This window comes from Pogona vitticeps, chromosome 2 (genome assembly GCF_051106095.1).
Source record: "Pogona vitticeps strain Pit_001003342236 chromosome 2, PviZW2.1, whole genome shotgun sequence".
NCBI classification, from domain to species: domain Eukaryota; kingdom Metazoa; phylum Chordata; class Lepidosauria; order Squamata; family Agamidae; genus Pogona; species Pogona vitticeps.
This window is the reverse complement of record NC_135784.1, coordinates 5,763,226-5,780,569: the sequence shown is the minus strand read 5'-3', so window position 1 is coordinate 5,780,569 and position 17,344 is coordinate 5,763,226. Positions and strand designations below refer to the sequence as shown.

At 47.1% G+C, this 17,344-nt stretch overlaps 1 protein-coding gene and 1 long non-coding RNA gene across 8 annotated transcripts in view; one reads left to right on the top strand and one right to left on the bottom strand.

Annotated features, from left to right (window-relative positions):
* Positions 1-7,206: 7,206 nt before the first annotated feature.
* Positions 7,207-7,863, bottom strand: LOC144587332 (uncharacterized). Its single transcript, XR_013542492.1, has 2 exons — positions 7,663-7,863; positions 7,207-7,324 (listed from the first exon to the last, which is right to left on the bottom strand). It is a non-coding gene; the product is annotated as an uncharacterized LOC144587332 (long non-coding RNA).
* Positions 7,864-8,197: 334 nt separating this feature from the next.
* Positions 8,198-17,344, top strand: part of LOC110070714 (uncharacterized) — a 37,053-nt gene continuing 27,906 nt past the window's right edge. For 2 of the 7 annotated variants that reach the window (XM_078387101.1, XM_078387098.1), the window contains exons 1-3: positions 8,208-8,329; positions 9,371-9,501; positions 13,937-14,014. The gene's annotated coding sequence lies outside the window, so the exon portion shown is untranslated. The other 5 variants (XM_078387103.1, XM_078387102.1, XM_078387099.1 and 2 more) reach the window with 4 other exon arrangements.

The following is a 17,344-nucleotide window of genomic DNA, read 5'->3' as shown; positions in this document are numbered from 1 at the left end:
CAAGGAGGGGGAGGGGGGACCCTCGTGTGTGTCGGGGGGGGGGTGCGAGAGCCTCTTTATTCCTTCCCCCCCCCTTGTGGCCAGGGCCTGTGTGTGCCTTCCTGGCAGAAAGAGCCAGCCGGGAATCGATCCACGAGGAGGAGAGGAGGAGAGGGGAGGGGGTGTCTGAAGGAAAGGCGGGACGCGCCCCCCCCCCTCCGAGCGAGGAAGAAGGAGGCAGGAGCCCCGGCTGGCCTCCCTGGATCACAAACCGACCAAAGAAGGAAGGAAGGAAGGTCTCTGCAATTTCAAACATGGCAACAAGAACTCACACTTGCAGGAGGGGGTGGCCTGGTCAGTCTGTGCAAGTGACACACACACACACACACAGAGAGAGAGAGAGAGAGAGAGAGAGAGGCAAAGAAACAAAAGGGTGTCCCTCCTGTTGTGCCATTTCCCCCCCTTTTCTCCAAGGCTTCTCCCTGTTTGAAAGATTTCCCCCTTTTTTCCAACTATTTGATTTCTGCAAGGTCAGCTTCTGGGCCGAATCCCAAAAGGCCAGGGTCCCCTGAGCAAGGTCCGGCCCTGACCGGACGGGGAACGTCTCTCCCTCCGCTCGCCCACCCAGGCCACCTGATCCACCCAGGTGTGGCCTATGCAGGGAGGGTAGGCACCCCCAAAAAGGCCCAGACAGCCACCCCCCCCCCGGAGCCAGGCTTTCTTGGGTGTGGCCTCCAGGCTCCGGAAGTGGTTTTCCTGGGGATCAACGTCCGGCTCCCTGCCTGTCGACTTTCAGGAAAGAGGAGAAGGAAGGAAAGCTGAGCTTCTCCAAGGAAGCCTTCGGGACACAAGGGTTTTATAATTAATAATAATAATAATAATAATAATAATAATAATAATAATAATAATAATAATAATAATAATAATAATAATAATAATAATAATAATAATAATAATAATAATAATAATAATAATAATAATAATAATAATAATAATAATAATATAATGGGGGTTCTCTCTCTCTCTCATATTCTCTCCTTTTTCCACAAAAAGAGCCTGAGGTGGCTTACATCATAAAAACGTATTTAAAGCTAAAAAGAGAAAATAGGCAAATAATTTTTAAAAAAATTCAAGAAATACCATGCTAAAAACAGGGAGGAAGGGTCCTTTTGTAAACTGGGTGGCTCTGAATGGTGCATACAGGAAAAAGGCCCCAACCGAAAAAGCCTCTTCCTGGCAGCCAGGAAAGCTGGCCGGAGGATCCTCTCCATGGACAGGATGTAACCTGTGGCTTACATCATAGGAAATAATATTTAAAGCTAAAAGCAGGAAATAGGCAAATAAGGTTCAAAAAAATCACAGGCACTTCCTTCTCCAGCTATCCCCTTTCAGCCATGGGAATGAACTTGCTTGATGAGGCATCCTTCAGTCTTGAGAGACTATGGTAGCATGCTCTGTTTGAAGGACTTGGGACAGCATCTAGTGTGGCCGAGAAGGCCAATTCGAGAGTGACCATCCCGTCCACACTGAAGACAAACACAGTCTGTCTCCTGTCCAGCTCCCTGGTTTTGCTGGTTTCGGGACTGCCTCTTTGCCTTGGCCTGCTGGACAAAGGTCTCTTCAAAATGGGAGAGGCCGTGATGCACCGCCTGCCTCCAGGCTGAACACTCAGCTTTCAGATCCCGCTTGCAGATATCCTTGTATCGCAGCTGTGGTTTCCCTCTGGGGCGATTTCCCTGCACTAATTCTCCATACAGGAGTTCTTTTGGAATCTGACCATCAGCCATTCTCATGACATGCCAAAGCCAATGTAGACATCGCTGTTTCAGTAATGTATACATGCAAAAAATACCAACTCTTTCTAGGACTACTCTATTTGGAACTTTGTCCTGCCAGGTGATACCAAAAATCTGTCGGAGACAACGCATATGAAAGGTGTTCAGCTTCCTCTCCTGCCGTGCACAAAGGGTCCAGGACTCACTGCAGGACAGGAGTGTGCTCAGGACACAGGCTCTATAGACCTGGATCTTGGTATATGCCGTCAGCTTATTAAAATTGCTTTGCCTATGCGTTTATCCAGCTCAACATCTAGGGAGAGGGTGTCAGAGATGGTTGAGCCAAGGTACACAAAATCATGAACAACCTCCAAATCTTTCATAGAGATGGGAATAGAGGGAGATAAGTCCACGCCCTGGCCCATGACTGGTGTTTTCTTCAGGCTGATTGTTAATCTAAAGTCTTGTCAGGCCTTGCTAAAACAATTGGGATGCACCTGAAACACTCAAGTCACTGCAGGAACATTCAGTGTAGCGAGCAGAGGTTCAAGGGAAATCTGAATTATTTCATTCACCGGCACCAAAACATGAGACCAAAAAAGAGGCTAAAAAATCTTGTAAATAAAGCAAAGTGTGCTGCTTATATACCGCCCCATAGCTCTTCAAACACTCTCTGGGCGATTTACAAGTTAATTATGCAGGCTACACATTGCCCCCCCCAGCAAGCTGGGTACTCATTTTACCAACCTCGGAATAAATAAATAAGATTTTCTTCTCACCAGGCTGCAGAGATGAACAACAAAAATAGCCTCATACCAATTTAAAAACTCACAGAATTTATTCTGACACAAGTGTTCATAACCGTTCCAAGGGTGAGCAAGCGAAGGAAGTCTAGTGGCCACTTTAAGTTTTTTAAGAATCATGTGGTTTTCCAGGACTGCTGCCCCCCCCCCTCTGGGGCAAAATTTCTCCCAGATACTCTGGAGGGCACCAGCAAACATTTTGAGCCAAAAATATCTTTTCCCCCTTCCCTCCCCAATGAGTAACTGAGAGCAAGTAGGTATTGAATAAAGGAATACAGTGGTGCCCCGCATAGCAAGGTTAATCCATTCCGGATTAACCTTCGCTATGGGGAAACATCGCTAAACGGAACAGGGAAACCCACTGGAACACATTAAATGAAGTTCCAAATGGGCCCAAAACTCCCTGTTCTGTGATGTTTCCCTATGTTCCGGCGGCCATTTTGGGTGTTCCGGCGGCCATTTTGAGTGTTCTGGTGGCCATTTTGGTGTTCCGGCGGCCATTTTGGGTGTTCTGGTGGCCATTTTGGAACCGCCTGACAGCTGTTCCCCCATCGCAATGTGAAGAAACATCGGTATGCGATCGCATCAGCAATCGCAAAATCCACTTCGGTAAGCGGATTCGTCGTTAAACGGTGCACTTGGTATGCGAGGCACCACGGTAAAAGAAATAAATCTACTAGAAACTGATAGTAAAAGTAATACACAGGGGTATAAACCCCTGACCCCATATGGAGTGAACTTGACCTCGACTCCAAGAAATTTTATATGCCTACGTGACCTCCAAATTGATTGGAATGTTACAGAACATTTCAAGGAGGTGAGAAGAGGCTAGTGAACCAGATTTACAATATGATAAGTCCTCAGACAAGATGGATGGACAGTGTCATCAAAGTTACCCACATGAATTTGACTGAACTCCGGGAGGCAGTAGAAGACAGGAGGGCCGGACATGCTCTGGTCCATTGGGTCACGAAGAGTCGGACATGACTTAATGACTAAAGTCCCCACAGCTCAGAGAAGGCATACACATCTGGAGGGCAGGTGTTCTGGAAGTCAGAAGAGCAAGGAGGGTGAATCCCATCACTCTCCGTTCCCTTCTTAAGAAGCAGTAGGTCACTGGATCACAGTCCAGGGACCAATTAGGGCAAGGATTCAAATTTGTTACTAGCTGTGCCCAATCACGGTTTTTGGGGTATTTTGACTCCCTATTTGTACACCGGAGATATGTATCTGACCAAAATATTTTCAGGACCTCTTAACATGTTGGATCACAGCTGACTCACCTCTGTAAAATCCTCTGCCAGAGATTAGCTTACATTTTTCTAAAATCTTTAAAATTTAGGCTAACAGAACTTTGGCTGCAAATTTCCTAGGACTCCAACCGACGTCTCCTGTGCCTTAAAGTCAAGGGCTTTTCAATCACATGAGAGTCAGTCGCCACTTGCCGCTCACTTATAAGGTGTTCGCTGACACGACTTCAAAGCTTCCCATTCCCTACACATAAGCAGGCAATACGATTCTCATTTTAACGGCCACCAATGGTGGAAAGGTACAAACTTCAGTTAATGAGACAAAATCCTGTTGATTACTGTAGAAAACTGCCAGAGACTTTGGCTCATTGAATCAGTGAGGATTTGGTAAATCAACACATCCTTATGCTCCACAGAGCTGAATGGATTTCCTTTAACCATAAACTACCTTAGCATAATCTCCACTGATTCAGCTACTCTAACTAGTCTTACGTGACAGGATTTTGGTCATACAGACGGAACAGGACGACTGGCCATGAAGCCTTTTGGCCAGAATAAGGACAGGATTTTAAAAGGCTCTTTAAAGGCTGAGATTTGCCTCTCCTGACCAATGTCTGCAGACTGACCTCCTACGGAGCATGGATATAATAATAATAATAATAATAATTTATTGTCATTGTAAGTATATACACATATAATGATGTTCCTGGGTTTGCTACCTTTCTTCTCTAGTCAAGGATCTTGAGTCTTTAACATCAGGATGGTTGCAAGTCCAACAGGTACTGTATCTCTACTAATGCTGCTCCATGCTGATAAAAGTTGCACCAGGTGAATTTCTACCTGCCTTCTCGCTACTAAGAGAAACAAAGATGGCTTCCTAGCTCTTCGTACGGAAAGAATTGGCTCATGACTCTGTAGCTGCTTGTATTTATAGTGGGGAAGTGTTGCTTTTTAACACCAGTTAGTCTTTCCTTCTGTGATTTCAATTCAGTGCCATTTTAAATATTTTTTCTTTTAATTAATTAATTAATTGATTAAATTAATTAAAACATGTTTGTTTCTTTAAGTAGCAAATTTAAATCATGATAAGCAACCTGGCCATGACAAAAAGTTTGGGATGGTAGGAACTAAATGTGGAATCTATTACACAAGATGTCCAGCGCTCCATCTTGCCCGGTAACTTTCGATTCCTTTCAGTCGGTGATGCCTGACGCTGTGGACAAGGTGCTTGATCGCTGTCGAGCCACCACCTCCTCCCTTGACCCTTGCCCGGCCTGGCTAATCAAAGCAGCCAGGCCGATAACAACAGAATGGGCCACAGCAATAATAAATGGGTCTTTCCTCGAGGGCAGGTTTGTCTTGGTGGCCCAGCCAGCATTCAAACCCGAGTCTCCTGGGTCCTAGCCTGACACTCCATCCACGACACCTTAGGAAGTTTTTAGGAAGGCAGGCAGAACTGGGGAGACACGGTGGTATTCATGAACTCCTCCCACGAGTCTGGCCACCACGTTCTGGGCATGCTGGAGTTTCCTGAGCAGCCTCGTGTGCAGCCCGACATAAAAAGCATCGCAATAGTCTATTCTTGAGTCTACCCATGCATGGAGCAATGTGGCGAGAGACCTGGGTGTCCAGTTAGCAATCTAACATGAAAACAGGTGGATCAGACCCTGGATGCTATCAGATCGTTCACTGACCGCATATGGCTCAAACTGCGCCCGTCGTCCCTGGCAGAGCGGGTGGCCCCACCAAAGGAAAGAGAACCACCCAGACCACAGACACCCGGGTCATCCACCCAGAGGACCTCCGTCTTGTCTGGGTTCAGCCTCAAGTCAGTTGTCCCTCGTCCACTTCACAACAGCAGCCAGGCAGCACTCAAGGGACAGGCCAGCATCCTCCGCAGAAAGACAGCAGGAGAGAACTCCCCTCATGGCACTCTCAGAGGGCGGTCCTCCAGGAAGGTCCAAAGCCAGGATGAAGCCAGGCCACCGATCCCCAACCCAGAGAGCCTCCCCAGGAAATCAAGGAAGACCAGCAGGGACACTTTGCCCGTCAACCCCCCCCCCCAGAAGGTCATCTTGCAGGATGACCCATGCTGTCTCTGCGCCATGATGTGGCCGGAGCCCGGACTGGGATGGGTTGAGGCCATGCCTCTCCTCCGGGAGAGGCTGAAGCGGATCGGCCACCACTCTCTCCACCAGCTTGCTTACAACAGGAACACTGGTGACAGGCCTGTCGTGGTTAACATCCTCTGCCAACAAGCTTGGTTTTTATGGATGGGGGGGCTCAATGAGTGTCTCCTTGAAGGCATGGGGGACCTTGAGACTTGAGCCTTGAGAAAAGAAGGCTGAGGGATGATAGGAGAGCCCTTTTCAAATATTTGAGTCTGTCCTTCAGAGGAGGGGCAGGATCTGTTCTCGATCATCCGAGACACACAACAATGGGCTGAAGTTAAAGGAAGCCAGATATCGGTTGAATCTCAGGAAAAACATCCTAAGTGTTAGAGCAGTATGACAACGGAACCAGTGACCTCGGGAGTTGGTGAGCGCTCCAACACTGGAGGATTTCAAGAGAAAACTGGGCAAACACCTGGCAGCTATTCTTGGAGGACCGTCACCAGAGAGGGCAGCTTGGCAAGATGATTTCTACCCCATGGATCCTCAATTGTGGGGTTCCGCAGGGGTCGATCATCTTGCCAATGCTATATATTATCTATCTGACCGCTGGGTGAGGTCATCCGGAATTGTGGGGCCCGGTGCCACCAGGATGTTGATGACACCCAGCTTTACCTCTCCTTTTTCCCATCTACTGTGGATGAGGAGAAATGGACTGAGGCTGAATCTGGAGAAAAGGGAAATCTTGTGTTTTAATAGCGTTGCTGATATTGTTGTTAGATGCCCAGAGTTGCCTGATTGCCAGATGGTGCAGGATATGAATTCAATAAAGAAATAGCCTTCTCCCATTGCTTCATCTCCCCCCCCCCCAAATCCTGGGTGTACCAGGGGGCAGGACAGGGTTGGCAATGGACACGGCGCTCAGGGTGCAAACGTGTCAGTGGCCCAGGAGGCTTTGAAAGGCGCACCAAACAGGTCAGCGGGAATCCCTTGCATGGCACGCTGGAATCCAAAAGGGTCCAGTAATCTGTGAGGGTGGACCACCTTAGTGGGTCCCCTTCTCCCAACCGGTAGAGGGGAGAGCCATGAAGAGGCTGCGTTGGGCCAAGGGGTGCTCCGACCATGACAAAGGGACCGACGCACGGTCCGTCACTCTTGACCCTGGAGGACCTCAACAGGACTGCTGAAAACAAAAATCCGCCGACTCTGGAAAGAGAGGATTCCTGCAATACCCTCATCCGGTGGAAGATTCTTTGTTGTATAACTTTCCTTATTTTGCTGCCGTCGCCACTGGGGATTTTATTCGGATTTTTTTGCCTTTTTTCCGTTCGGATTGCCTGTCTTGAGTTTTCACCACCAGGAAGGTTCCGGGTTTTAATTCTCCTCTAGTCAGGTTTCCCAGTGGTCTGCAATGGGAGGGGTAGGGTAAATTTATTTTATTTAAAAGAGCTTTTCCCCTGCCTTTCTCCTTAAAAGGACCCAAAGGAGCTAGGGCTCTGGAGCAACCAAGAAACCCTTCACATTTTTTTCCACCATGAACTTAGGAATCCCAGCAGGGATTTAAAAAAACAACAACAACCACCTTCTGAAGAAACCAAACCAAACCAAACCCCTTTGCACCGAAAAAAATAAACAAATCTCCCTGCCAGGTGAAAAGAAGGCAGATTTCTCCCCTCCCCTGGTGTGCCGGAACTATCCAGATCCAAGACTTTTTTTTAAATGTTAGGCAGTTGTTAATGTTTACCTGCTTTTAATTATTCCATTTTAATTTGTGTCTAGTTTTTTTTTTTTTAAATTAACTTCTTATGGTTTTTAAAATTTTTCTTGGCTGGCCTCGATCCAGAGCATCCTTTCCCGGAGAGTGATGTGAGCGAGAGACCTTTGTGAGCTCCCAACCCACCCCGGTTCCTGCAGCCCCTCCTGTCTCTCCCCCCCCCAAAGACGTTTCATAGCAACCCCTCCCACACACACACACAAACACACACCACGGTCGCCTCTGTATAACCCCCCCCCCCGCGTTGCCTGGACTGAGCCACCCACGGAAGCTCGCCTGGAAACGGTCACTCTCTCTGCCCCCCCCCAGAAGAAGGTCATAGATTGGGGGGGCTGGCCTCTTCCTTATAACCCCCCCCACACACACAGACAGACACCCCCCTCTTTCCTTTCTGCAGGTCCCCCCCCTCCTCCGCCCCCCTCCTCTCATTTATGAAACCCTTTGGGGGGGTGTTGGAGGGGGGAGAACCTAGAGCTACGAAAGAAGAGAGAAGGAGCCCCTCCCCTTTTTCCCAAACCGGAAGCGGAAGCGGTGGGAGGCCCACCCCGTCTGTGTCCTCCCGTCTCTATGGTCTCCGGGGAAGGCGGGTGCCGAAGGGTCTCCTCGGGAGTTTCCCGGCCTCAGGACCTGCAAGGAGGTGAGCCATGCGGGGGGGGGGGTTTACAAAATATTGCCGGGGGGGGGGGCTGGGGAGTTCAATCAAAGGGAAGGGCAATTCCCTTTTCCACCCCCCCCCCGGGAAGAGAGAGGGGGAGAAGAGGGGGGATTGGCAAAAAAGGCACGCGCTCCCCCCTCCCTCCCTCTCCCCCCCTTTTGTGGTCTCACAAATTGCACCCCTTTCCTTCCGAGTCTCCTCTTTGGGGATGCCGGGGGTGGGGGGGGGAGAGGGTCGGCGGAGGTAGGGAAATTTGTGTGTGCCTGTTTGGTGCGTGCATGGAGGGGGGGGCTCAACCTGGGTTTTCCTTTGAGGAGACCATCTCCCCCCCCTCCCTCTCCCCCCCCCAGACAAGGGGTTCCCCCCCCAAAGTCCAGACCCCCCTTCTGCAAAAGTGGGAAAAGGGGTTTCTATGGCTGGAGTGGGAAACGGGGGGGGGTCTCTGCAGGAGGAAGAGGAAGGTGAGGGGAGGGACAGAGAGAGAGATGGGCAGGGGGGACAAAAAGGCAGAGAAAGTGGGGGGGGTCAACAGGGAGGGAGGGAGGGGACCGAGGCAGGCAACCTCCCAGAGACACACACACACAAAACACAGACTGTCCTTCAGGGAAGTGGCTCTTCTGGGGGTAATCCAGGGGAGAGGAGGGCAAAAAAAAATTAAGAGGGGGACGGAAATCCACCTAATCAGAGAACCCCCCCCTTTGATGGCTCCCCACCCACTGGGGGGGCATCCTCTGTGAAGCAACACCAGGAAAACCCAAAGGGAGTTTCTCTTCCCTAAATTCTCCTCAAGAGGCAGAACAACAACATGCCCCAGATTCTTTCTCTGCGAAACCCTAAATTTCAACTGCAATGGGAGGCCATGAATTGAATTGGTTTCTTTTTTTTCTTTTTTCTTTTTTTAAATTCGAGGAAGTTGTCTCTCTGGGCTTCCCAGTTCCCCCTTTCTGGATTGGGAGTGTGTCTCTTCTGTCCTGCAGAGGGGAGAATATTTTAGACCCTTTTTCTTGTGGTTTCCCCTTTCAGCTGCTGGTGTTCTTTCAGGAGCTGACTTCGTGCTTCCTCAGGGGAAAACGGGATCTTCTGCATCCAGGCCAGAGAGCTCCGCCCGCGGGTGTCCTCCTTGAGATTTCTGGAAAACAAGAAGGTCTCTCCAGGTAAAGGTTTTTTGGCCCCTTGGGCAATAGAGTGTGTGGAGGAGGTTTCGTGTGGCTTCCTGCCAAGATGCAGCTGTTTAACAGAATAACAAACTGAGAAGTAGCCTAGATCAACTTCATCTTCAATCCCAATTTGTCACTATCCTTCTTGAAGTGCGGTGTCCAGAACACGACACAGAACTCAAGGGTGCCAAATGGAGGGTTTTGGAGATGGACTCCTTCCTAAGTCCATCTCTTGTAAAGGACGTGATTATTGTGCCCAGTGGTTCTGCCCCAAGCCCCAGAAGCTCAAGTAGGGGATGAAAAGCAGAGAAGAAAATGAAAGCTACACAATTTTTGGGATGGGGGTCATACTGATTTCAGTTGTCCTCCCTTGTTGTTCATTTTGTTGTTGTTAAGTTGCTAAGTCATGTCCGACGCTTCGTGACCCCATGGACCAGAGCACTCCAGGCCCTCCTGTCTTCCACTGCCTGTGGAAGAGTTGTGTCAAATTCATGTTCGTAGCTTCGATGACACTGTCCAACCATCTCATCCTCTGTCGTCCCCTTCTCCTCTTGCCTTCACACTTTCCTAACATCAGGGTCTTTTCCAGGGAGTCTTCTCTTCTCATGAGATGACCAAAGTATTGGAGCCGCAGCCTCAGGATCTGTCCTTCCAGTGAGCAATCAGGGTTGATTTCCTTTAGAATGGATAGGTTTGTTCTCCTTGCAGTTCAGGGGACTCTCAAGAGCCTCCTCCAGCACCACAATTCAAAGGCATCAATTCTTCGGCTGTCAGCTTTCTTTATGGTCCAGCTCTCACTTCCATACATCACTACTGGAAAAACCATAGCTTCGACTATTCAGACTTTTGTTGGCAAGGTGGTGTCTCTGCTTTTTAAGATGCTGTCGCGGTTTGTCATCGCTTTCTTCCCAAGAAGAAGGGGTCTTTTAATTTCATGGCTGCTGTCACCATCTACAGTGATCATGGAGCCCGAGAAGATGGTATCTTAGTTATTTTTGATGTTGAGCTTTTTTGGCGCTCTCCTCTTTCACCCTCATTAAGAGGTTCTTTAATTCCTCCTTCTCACTTTCTGTCCTTAAGAGTGGTAGCATCTGCATATCTGAGGTTGTTGATATTTCTTCCAGCAATCTTAATTGAGTGTAGCACCTTAAAAGCATCATCTTTGAAGATTTGAAATAGTTCAACTGGAATGCCATCACCTCCACTGGCGTTGTTAGCCATGCTTTCTAAGGCCCACTTGACTTCGCTCTCCAAGATGTCTGGGTCAAGGTCAGCAAACGCACTATTTGGGTTGTCTGTGTCAGGACCAAATCTCCCTAAAGATTTTGGATCCTTCAGTCAGGCAATCCCTCAGCCACAAATCTACCACTTTTACGCTGGGGCAAGTCCTCAACCTCCAGCAGTGCGTAGCCTTTGCGCCTAGAATAAGCCTGACCTTAAGAGAACACTTTACTTAGTACTTTGCAAATACAGACACATTGTCTTTGTAGTTCGTTAGTGTCAGGACCAACCTCCCACTAGGGAGCGCTGTTCCTTCGGCCAGAGAGCATCCAGGCATCTAGATACCCCTTTCCTGCAGGGTTGAGTCCTAGTAACCTCAGCTAGGGCGTAACACAGACCCTTTCGCCCAAGTCTGACCTAAAAGATTCACTCTTGCACTTACTTGTCCTTAGCAAGTACAGACACTTGGGCTTCGTAGTCCCTTAAGACTCACTAAAGCTCAATAAGGTAGGAATATGTAGGTAGCTATCTGCGACCTTGCCACCCCCTCTAGGAGTCGGCTTTAGCAGGCTTGCTGTTCAAGAGACCAATAAGATTTTATAGTTATTATTTTTTATTGCAAAAATGTAGCGCTGAGATTCTATGATTCTAAGTCCAAACCCCCTGCTCGGTACATCAATCCCATCTCTCAGAGTGTATCTGACAGGTGTCTGTCAGGCATTCTCTTCAATGCCTCCAGCGCTAGACCCTTCACTACCTCCCTTTATTGTAATGTCAGATTAACGCGTGCAACGTAAATATGTTCAATACCTTTTCGATTCTCTTCTTTCTTGACTCCACCCTGAACTCTCAGCTGTGGCAAGGTTATTCTCCCCTGTGACCTTGTTCCCAGACTTGGCTGGAAGCATCAGTTGTTCAACACATTGTACATTTCCACTGGGCTGGTTTTCCCGCATGCCCCCTAATGCTTTGAACATGTGAAATTCCATATTTTTGCATTCCTCCCTGCCTGTCCCCTGGAAAGTGGAGGATTTGAGGATGTTTCAATGTCAGTTTTGCTAGCAAGGACAAATGTTAAACCTGAACATTTATTTTATGCAATCTCAGTCAAGTGTTTCCTAGCCGTTTCCATAATATTTCCTCATTCATTTTCATTTCTACTTGGAGGCAAAGTCATTCTGCCCTCATTAATTGGTCCTTATACATCGATGTGAAGCTGAAATATTTCATATCTGCTTTCCTATTGCCATCTTGGAGACTAAGATTGTTGGAAAGTTAATTCCATATTTAAAATATTTTAGCAATGAAAATATTTGAATTTCAGTAAGCAAAGGGTTTTCACAGTCCAAAAATCAATAGGAATTAAGTCACAAGGATATTTTCATTTTCATTTTTCTGTTCCTTGCTGCAGCTCTGAAGTTTTCCCTTCCTCCTGACAGTCAAAGAGAAAGCCAATAACCCACCAACTTGGGGGCACCCTCTGTGAAGCAACACCAGCTTGCCAGTTCCCCTTTCTGAATTGGGAGTGTGGACCCTCTGCCTCTTCGGTCCTGGCGTGCAGAGGGGAAATATTTCTGACCCTTTTTCTTGTGGTTTCCCCTTTCGGCTGCTAGTCTTCCTTCAGGAGCTGACTTCCCATTTCCTCAGGGGAAAATGGGATCTTCTGCATCCAGGCCAGAGAGCTCCGCCCGCGGGTGTCCTCCTTGAGATTTCTGGAAAACAAGAAGTTCTCTCCAGGTAAGGGGTTTTGGCCTCCTTAGTATAAACGTGCGGAAAACAAACAAGTGGGTCCCTTATAGATAGTTGTGGAGTGCCCGCCTCCCCTTTGATGACCTTCCTGTAGGATTCCCCCGCACTGTCTGGAAGAAAGTGTATTCCAAATTCATTATCTTATTAATATACAGTATTTAGGATACCAAGCAGGGCCCAGATGTATGGACTTCAGCTTCCATCTCCTTGCTGGGTTTTATGTTTCAACTACTTTGGAGTGCTCCAATCCTGGAGGCATTCAAGAAAAACTTAGATCATCACCTGGCAGATCTGCTTGGACTCTATTCCTACCTTGAGCAGGGGGGTGGACTTGATGGCCTTGTAGGCCCCTTCCAACTTCACTTTTCCATGATTCTATGCTTCTATTTTGTGTTTGACCCCTGGGCAGCATTCCTAAATGGGCCACCTGCTAGTTGAAAGGTGAGGGGCTGGAAGGTGTTTAATACAAATGTCAAGAGGGAATTAATATAGGAAATAACATGTAGAATAAAATTTTCTGCTTCAAGACCAGGAATAAAACTGCTTTCGACTATATCCAGGTATCACTCCCCGCTTTTTAAATTCTGTCAATTGAAACAACACTGAATTTAAATCTGCTTCTCTTTGTATAGCCATTCCTGTGCTTGGAAATGAACAAAAAGCAACACACAAAGGCTGAAGTCTAGATAGAACACATACAAATCACCCCCAAATAATAAGAATCACAATAAATAAATAAATAAATTAAATAAATAAATTCCAATTACAATTCTTTTATCCCTATCCTCACGATTCCTGCCAATCAGCTCTGCTAACACATCAGGATCCCATACTGGTCTGAGTTTTCCTCTGAGGAGACCCCCTCGACTTTCTCTTGAATGCTGGAGGCCTCGGTGGCTGTAGGGAAAAGAAAAGGAAGGAGAGAAGGGAAACTGGCTCTCCCCTCCTCCCTCTCCCCCCCCCACACAAGGTGTTCCCCCAAAGTCCAGACTCCCCCCTTCTGCAAAAGTGGGAAAAGGGGTTTTAAGGCTGCAACGCTTTGGGTGGGAAGCGGTGTGTGTGTGTGTCTCTGCAGGAGGAAGAGGAGGAAGAGGAAGGTGTGGGGGAGAGAGAGAGATGGGCACGAGGGGGCCAGAAAAGGGGGGGGGCGAAGCAGAGAAAATGGGATGAAGGTGGAGACTCCGGCCTGGAAGGGAGGAGAGAGGAAACATTGGGGTGGGGGTTGGATATGGAAAGGCCTGGCTGGAAGGAAAGGACTTAAGTTGGCCGCGGAGCCTGATTGCCCAAGAAGATTATGATGACGATGATGATGAAGACCAGGAGGGAGAATCTGGCAGGATTTGGATAAATAACATTTTTTCCCTTTTTTATATATACGCTGCTGCCCCTCTGGCTAGAGGCCACTCTGGGTGTCTGACACAAAGCCTCCAGGCTGATCTTTTCTCTTTTTCTTTTCTCCTAGGAAGGAGTGAGTCTCTTTGCTTTATTTTGGGACCAAAAAGGAAGACCCAAATCCCAGATCCCGCCCAACGTTTGCCAGGTCAGTGAGATTCCAAGAGGTGGCTTCAGTAGCCTTGCCCCCCCCCCCCACATACTCTCTCCTCTCAGTTTCCCTGGCCCGGCAGGGATTTGAATCCAGGTCTCCCGGTTTCCAGTCTGATACTCCATCTGCCTCTCTGAACATGTGCAAAGTGGTGGTGTTTTGGGATATTGTTTTCATTGCGTTTTGTCTAGGGTGGTTCAAAAACATGTCAATCCTGCTCGCCCCAAGCCCCTGCTCACCAAAGGCAGGTCCTGTTAACAAGAGGCAAACCTTGGTCATCCTGATTTGTGGTGTGTGTGTGGGGTTCCCCTTTAAGCCTTCCTTCTTGTCCCCCCTCGACAGACAAGCCAGACTGGGGAATTTTGCTTTGCACCCATCCACCTGTACTTCGGACTCTGATGATAATTGATTAACAGGGAACGTCATTCCTGTTCCCACCTTCTCCTTCAACGGGAGGATAGATGAAAGCTGAATCCGAAGGAGACGGGGGGGCTTCCAACTGGGTTCCCCTGATGTCTGCGCTTTGGGTAGTTCCTAAAGCATGCTGAGTGTCCTTCTGGACCCAACGCTGTCAATGGACAACCTTGCAGCGTCTGTGGCCCGATCCGCCTTAGACGGATGGTGCAGCTGGGCCCCTGCCTGGATGCAATTGTGACTCCCCGGATGGGTCCACGCACAGCGAGTCTCAAGATTAGACTACTGTAATCCTCTTTCTGTGGGGCTTCCCTTGAGACTGACACCGGCTGATGCAAGAAGGTCTCCTGTCCTCAATCCACCACTTTCCCCCTCCAGTCTCCTTCTCTGGGAAGGCAATTCCAAACCCCCGTGTGATATTCTCTCTTGCTACCTGAATTCAACTCTTTTATCTCTATCCTCACGATTCCTACCAATCAACTCTGCTAACACATCATGATCCTACACTGGTCATTTTGAGGTGTTCTGGTACATACGTGTTTGATTTATATTAGGCACACAGGCTGCAACGAGGTGGTTAGCCATCCTATCAGTGCCTAACCTCTGTGGCAAAACCATATTCTTCAGGGAAACTACTTCAGCCTGTAATTTTGCTTCTTTCTCCATTGTGACCTTCTCCAAGAGACCTATGGCTCCTGACGTCTTCTATACAAATTTTGCCAAGGTGGGAATGTCTCTATAGTTACAGTGGGGGCTCGACTTACGAACGACCCTACTTGTGAACAATTCAACTTATGAACCTGCCCCATAGGGAAATAAGGACTCGACTTCCCTCGAGTTACAAACAGGAAAAAAGTGCCCCCTCCCTCCCCTTAGAGGCTTCTGGAGGGGGGAAAGGGTCAGAAAAATCAATAAAAGAAAGTCACTTACCAGGCCTTGGTAGCCCCCGTACTGCAGGAAAAAGAGCAGGAAACAGCTAAAAGCCGACACCCAGAAGGGGGCCCGGCAGCCATTTTGTGCTTTTTCCCCCCACTCCTGCCCCCCCTCCCCGCCTAACAGCTGATCGGCTGGCTCTGAAGAGGCTTCCAGACGCTTGCTCAGCACCTGAAAAGGCTGAGGTGTGAGTTCCAGACTCCTGCCTGTGTGTCTTTGTGCTGAAAAAATCAGCACAACATGCTTTAAACATGCTTTAAAATTGGCTTCGTTTTCTTGATCTCAGGAAAAAAAAACGCAGAAAAAATATCTCCCTCTAGTGGTAGAAGGTGGAATAGCAGCTTCCCATTAGTTTCTATGGACGGAAAAGAGCAGATACGGATTAAATGGTTTTCAATGCATTCCTATGGGAAACACAGATTCGACCTAAGAACTTTTCGACCTACAAACCGCCTTCCAATACGGATTAAGTTCGTAAGTCGAGACCCCACTGTAGTTTTCTGAGGCCTTCCTACTTTGAGTCTCTGGAACCATTTTCAGGCCTCCATACAAGACCCTCCCGGTGACACGTGGCTCAAGTAAAAGAACTTGGATTTCATTGAATTCCTTCTTCAAGAAGGGCTGTTTGGGCAGCAGAATCTGCCCAAGGTTGTCTGTCGTGAAGACAGATGCAAATAACTCCTTTAATGTCTGTGCTATCTCCAAATCCCCCTTTTCCTCCCTCCCCATCCAGAGGACCAGCTGCTTCTCTGACAAGTTTCCTGCTTCTAAGATATTTAAAGAAGCTTTTATTATTCCCCTTCATATTGCTGGCCATAACGTTCCATTAATTATTTCTTGGCCTTCTGTCTCATCTTCTTCCATGTCTTTTGCCACAGTTTATGTTCCTTTTTGTTTTCCTCACTTGGGAAGGATTTGCATTTATGGAAGGACCCCTCCTTTCCCTTTAAAGCCTCTGTAACTCTGCTCGTGAACCACGCCGGCACCTTTTTTTTAATTTTGATTTTTTAAAATTTTTATTCTAATTTTTTAATACAAAAAATATACAACAAAAAAAGTACAAATAATAGTGCTTATTATAAACTAAATTCTAACGTGCACCCCATACCCATGGGACTCCATTTAACAATATTTTAATTACAGACTACCTCTCCAAAATTGTATAGAATATTCTTTAGAGGCTTTCCCCCTTCCTTCCACTAACACAAATTCCACAAATTTACCCAAATATCATAAACATTGTTAGAGCTTATTTCCCCTCTTTTTATTTTGAGTTCAATAGTCAATTTATCGTTTAATGCAATGTCCCATTCTTCACTATACCAATCTTCTATTTTAATATCATTTTTGTCTTTCTAAAACCTAGCTATTAATATTCTAGCACTTGTCATAAAATTTGTAATTAATTCTTTTGAGTAATAATCCAAATCTGTACTGTATTATAAAAAATTGACAATAAAGCAATTTTAGCATTAAAATCAACATCTTTACCAAATATATCACACATTTCCTTAAAAATCAATTTCCAAAATTTCTTAACCAGTTAGCAATCCCACCACATATGTCCTCATCACATTTCCAACATGCTTTGGGGTATGCTGGGTTTATTATATTTAGTTTTACAGGAGTCAAATACCATCTTAAACAGATTTTGAAATTGTTTTCCTTTATTCTTGTCGACATTCATCTTAAAACTCTCATCCTCCACATTTTTATCCAATCCTCTGTTTTAATTTCTGTCTTTATGTCATTTTCCCAAATTAATTTCAAACCTTCTTGTGACAACCCCAGACCTACTGGAGTATGCCACCATGTACTTATGCTGCCACCAACCATTCCCTGTAAGAAGTCACACAGACCAGGAATGGATTTTACTAAATAAAAGAACAAGGTTTATTGAAATAACAAACAGGGTACATAAAAGAATCAGGTAAATAGGATAATGTAACGTGGCATAACCCCAAACATACACATATAACA